Genomic DNA, 6065 nt, shown 5'->3' with positions numbered 1-6065 from the left:
TTCTTAAAGCAAAGAGCAAATCGCCTGTAAAATCTACGGAGCGGACAGCAAAGTTGACCCTAAACTCCAAGCACCATTCTGCACCCCTGTACTCTAGTTACCTACACAAGGAGCATCAGCTTCCGGAAGCATAAGTGAAGAGGCTAACACACGCTTTATTGATAGTATTTTCTTTGGGAAGTGGCTGATCTTTTATTTGAAGAGAATTAATGTGAAGCGATAGGACATTTTCTAATAACAAGATCTATTTTTTCCCTCTTCTTTCAACAAATAAAATCTACATTTCACTGACTGCTCAAGAGTTGGCCTGAAAGTCATCAGTATAGTAAATATTTCCATGGATTTCACCAATTTCCTACTAAGGGACACCTAATCTGAATGAAGCAAACAAAGATGGAAAGCCTAAGAAATGTAAACTATCTTCAAACAGCACCCCAGCTGGGGGAAAACAAAAAAACAAAAAACAAAATGCTGGACACTGCGAATCAACAACAGGCAACCTTTATTTTACATAAGGAAGAATCAAAAGCAAGTTTTGATTTTTTTTTTTTTTTTGTTTTACTTCTTTTTCCCCTTGGAATTTTTCTTGGAGTTTCCCTTCTTTTCCTCAATCGCCGTCCTTGTTCCGTGGTAGCAAGTGCCAATTATGGCCAATTCTAGTCAATCCTGAGAGGTTTATATTCATACATATTGAGTGTGCTATATTTCAATGTATTTTAATTCATTTTGCAATTTCTGTGTATGCAAACCTGGCAAATTCTGTAAATTGCTTATAGTATGTGTGATATGACTTCAAGGTAGATAGATATGACCCTCATGCAAGCTGACTTTCTTCATTCTATATACAAATATATACATGAGCATATATTAGGCTGCCAACTTCTTTTCCTAAAGCGTTATTTTTCATCTGTAACTCATGTATTGTGTGAGTTTTGTAGTGTGTTTCTCTGTTCCACTGGTTTGACAGCTAAGGTTTGTCTCTGTTGTCCTCTGCTTCCTCTGGAAAATGCATATTTAAATTGTATATGTCTCTGATAAATGAATTAATTTTGTTGTGTGTGTATGCCATGTTGAAATTTGCTGCGTTCTTTTATATGTGTGTTTATTGAGGTTTGGGGATCTCAAGTCTGAAGAATGCACATCCTGGTTTTGACAGATCTCGTCATGTTATCAATATTCTATCTCAGAAATAGAATGAGGCCAAGTGGGAAAGCTGAAGAAAACATTTTGACTCCTCAGGTTCCTGGAAGAGCACTTCACACTCAGAGTAAATAACGCTGCTTCCTTGGTTCTTCAAGAATTTTTGTAGCTTTGTCATTCTGTTATTTGCTGCTAATTATATTTTAATGTCTACTAATTAAAATTTAAAATGTGATTGTTGGCTGAATATAATATGCAAATGACTGCAAAGCCCATACTGAAGAAGATAGGTGTTCAATTTTCACTCATTAATTATAATTTTAAATATTCCATGGTTATTTTTGACTTTATTTATGATATTTTGTTTAGACCTATTCCAAATAAATCTTTCTCTGGCAAAGAAAGATACAACAACTAATACAATCCTTCCTCCAAAATATAATAGTTATGGTTTGAGAAAGAATGCATCCAGATAGTCTTCCAGAAAGATTACTTCATTTACTTTTATTATAAATTCAGAACACCATCTATTTAGGAATGGTCCATTCCCAGCTTAAGGTCCTAAATTGAAGCTTAAAGGCTATGAATACCTTTGATTATTTTAAGGTAAAGGGCTGGACTCTGCCATTCACTTATAAGCAATGTGCATATTTTCATAACGTTCTTGACATTTTCTTTTAAGAAATATTGCTTTATGCTAAATCTTTCCTTGCCATTTTTCTTGTTTCATTTGATTCATTATTTCATTCTAATGAGAAAAATAAAGGTTTAATTGTGATACTTTATTAACATACAAATGTATTTTCTTTCAAAATTAAATATCTGAAAGTTGTATAAAATGATGATAGGTAAATATTGCCTGTTAAGTCTCTTTGAGCTTTAAGAGTTCCATACATTGAGGCATATATTAATATACTGATTTAACATCAACCAAACTGGGAAAAACCATCATGTATTATATTTTTACTCAATGTCCAGTTAATGATATCAGCCAATTCTAGAGTAAGCCAAACTTGTACCCATATCAGTAATGTTCATCATGCTTGTAATAAAAGAGCACATGCTAGTTTGGGAAGAATGCTCACTAGATTCATTGTATCCGTGTCCACAATAATAAAGACCTGTTTATCACTGTGTGACCAAAGTCCAGCCCATCATCCACTTTGAAAAGAGAATATGGCATACTATCTGTTTGTTCCAAACTCAAAAAAGAGTATGGAACTTTAAACATTAGAGCAGAAAATACAGCTGTCAATGAGAATTTCTAAACATCTGTAACTATATTATATTCCTTTGGGACTATAATTTTTATGTAGCCATGACTATGGAAGTGAATAGAAATGCAAAAGCAAAGTATCTGGCTTTCTCAACCTTGTTTCCAAGGTAATATAGTATCTTTTTATAAGACAGAGTTATAAAAAGCTGAAATTTCTTACATGAGTTTAAGTTAGATACTTTATTCCTTAAAGACTTATGGGCAGTTAACAAAGTAAAGGAGGCAAATGAAATTACTCCTGAACAAAATAAGATAATAGAATTCTCTAGAACAGAAGCTGTAATCTGAGTTAGTAAGTAAGCTTCATAGGGTCTAGGAACCATCCCTGTTTACAATCAGCCCTACATGTCTTTAAACAGCACACTGTAGCAACCATCTTCGTGGTGTTTGTGCTGTATTAGGCATAGCAATCAGAGATGATTTAACGTACAGGAGGCTGTGTGTATCATGTTCAAATACTATGCCATTTTATCTAAAAGACTTGAGTACTCACACATTCTGATAGCCAATGATTGGCTTGTACAGCCATCTATCTACAGATGCTAGGTGGAGAGCTATACGTGTATGGTTTTACTGATATTCATTTTATGGAGATAGTCCTTGGCATGAATTACTTCTGAAAAGCAATTTAATCGTGATTTCCTTGCCTGAGAAAGAAATATATAAATGATTTTAAAAACCTAAGAAGTCCTCATTACTATGCTTTTGACGTGGTTTACCTTGAAGTTCTCAGAAACAAAGGTGTTCAGATAAATATATTAGTATACACACATACACACATATTTGGCAAATAAAATGTATATTTTTAAGCCTAGAAAATTTTTTAAATTTATTATACATGGGATGGAATAATAAATATAGAATAATATATGTTGACTTTTTACAACAGATGCTAATAAAAAAAGAATGGTGGTACATTCCTGTAACCACAAGACTCAGGAGGTTGGATTAGGAAAAATACGAGTTCAAGCCCAACCTGTCTACAGCCTGAATCATTAAAAAAAAAATATATGCTAGTTTAATTTTGCAAAAAAAGACCTCACACAGATATTATTCCTATATTAATCCTATATAGGAAATAAAATATTGACTGTAGTGTTAATTTGTATAAAAAATAATCACAAGAGGTAAAAGCAATCTTTCTTGAGATAATACATAAACTGATGATTGTATCATAGAATTAAGACTATGAAGTTAAAAACGGAATGCTCTAAGTTTCAAGTATTTATACCAAGCAATTTTATTTTTAGAACTGTTCATTAGTAAAGGGAGTTCTCTGTCATTCAGGAAATGTCAGCCATGACATGGATAAGGTCTTTCCCTGTATGTAGTGAGAGACAAGAGGAAAGCATTCAAAAGCAATAAAATGTGTGATGCCAATAATTTCTGTGAAGACCCAATCAGAGGAGATAAAGGGGAGTGACTGGGACATCACAGGAGGTTACTCTAGGGGTGCAGTTATACAATTCTAAATGATAAGAAGCAGAAGATTTGGGAGATGTATCTTCAGGGAGAGGGAATAGCCTGTGCCAATCACCTGGAGCAAACTTCAGGTAGAGTTGTCCAAGGCATAGTCTGTGAACATGGGCATACAGAGAAAGAGAGGCAGGAGAGGGACCTGAGAGAGAGCCTGAGGCAGGATTACATAAGGGGTCTTCAGAGGGTGCTGAGGCCAGGGGAGCCAACAAAGCAGAGCTAGATCTTGCAAAGGTCTCACTTCAAGGTTTGATTCTGCCCTCAGGAGACAGGCTTTTTCTGCCATCCTGAAGTTTAGTCAGTTAATCACGTTAGCAACACTCTTTGGGAAGAACACTGAAGTTTCCAAATTGTGTGTGTGTGTGTGTGTGTGTGTGTGTGTGTGTGTGTGTGTGTGACTGTGTGTCTGGCTGTGTGTTCATTTGTGCATGTTGAGGACAGAGGATTATGCCAGGAGTCATGTTCTGTCATTCTCCACCTTATTCCCTTGGGACAGGATCACTCACTGAACCTGGAACCTGGCTGGAAGACAGCAGACCCCGGAATCCTCCCATCTCCTGTGTTTACAGGCATTCTCAGCCACACCCATACTTGTGCAGCATGTGATTTTACCCACTGAAACTTCTCCATAGTCCCAAATTGGTTACTTTTATACTGATACTGTGGGAATTCAGGAGATGTGAGATATTAACATGTTTTAAATGCTAATATACAGTTGAAACTTTTCAGGGGCAAGACAGGGGATTGAAAAGATAATTGGGACTGTTTGGAATATGGTAAGGAACTAGTGACTGTAACTGCATTCATGATTTAAAATAAAAGCATGGGTACATTTGCCTCCCTCTAGTTTAAGTTATCTGCTGTTAGCCATACTTTGAAAATAGCCAATGGAAGCCTCCCAAACAACCCATGAATTTACAGTGTATGTTGTTCTGAGTAGTGTAATAAACTGCACATCACTCTATGAATCAATCTTTTATTCAAGAATCACAAACTATATATACCCATTAGGTACTTAGTAGCCATTCCAGTTAGCAGGTGCACTGTGGTGGTATCCTGGGGCTTGTGTTCAACTGACCACTGTCACAAGAGAAGTGATGACAGCAATTCCATTATAATGAAGAGCAGCTGCGAAATGCTTACTCTAAATAGAATGATGAAAGTTCTCAACTACATCAAAGATAAATACATATAGAAAAAAATAGTCTATAAATTTTTCTGTACTACCTGTGACATCAAGCATCTGCTGGGGGTGTTGGAACATATCCCACTCTGTAACGAAGAAGAGGGGAGGGACTACCTTATTCTAATGGAAAGGGCAGACAGATTGGAAGAACAGACACTCCTAGACATTTATTGGAAAGACTGTTTTTTTAAAGGTAGAGAGAGGAGAATTTATTATACCACATGTCCGTGCATACATATACCCACAAACTTATTTTTAAATATAAGAAATTAAGATCTTGGAGTTCTCCACAACAAAAATTTCAGAAGACAATAGAGTAAATGGTAAGGAGCTTGGAGTGCTAGCCAGGTGTGCATGCCTGGAGACTAGGCAGGAAGATCACAAGTTCAGAGCCAGCCTAAACTTGAAAATGAAAACCTTGTCTAAACAAACAAAATGGAAGATGACAGTGTTTTCAAAAGAAAATTTGTCTCAAAACCATCTTACATTGTATTGTATTTTCACTGTGAAAACAATAAAATCATTCTGAGGTAGACAAAGTTCTTTTAAAAAAAATAAGATGTATGGAATTTTTAAAGATTTAATTATGTGTGTGTGTGCGTGTGTTCTGTGTGTGTGTCTGCGGTGTGTGTGTGTTGTGTGTGTGTCTGTGGTGTGTGTGTGTGTGTGTGGTGTGTGTGTGTCTGCGGAGTGTGTGTGTGTGTGTGTGTGTGTGTGTGTGTGTGTACACATTTGAGTGAAGATGCCCGTGAAAGACAGAAGAGGTCTTTGGACCTTCTGGAGCTTGAGTTACAGGTGGTTGTCAGCTGCCCCAAGTGGGTACTGAGCACCAAACTCGGGTCTTCTGTAACATCACTGCACATTCTTAACTCTTGTGTCATCTTGCCAGCCCCAGATGTGTGGACACTTACAAGCAATGCTTCCCTGTGTACCCCAACTGCAGCAATAATCAAACACAAAGCTATAAGTGAATACCTATAACATAAA

Source organism: Peromyscus eremicus, chromosome 10 (assembly GCF_949786415.1).
Source record: "Peromyscus eremicus chromosome 10, PerEre_H2_v1, whole genome shotgun sequence".
NCBI classification, from domain to species: Eukaryota; Metazoa; Chordata; class Mammalia; order Rodentia; family Cricetidae; genus Peromyscus; species Peromyscus eremicus.
The sequence above is the reverse complement of the archived record's forward strand: the minus strand, read 5'-3'. Positions refer to the sequence as shown.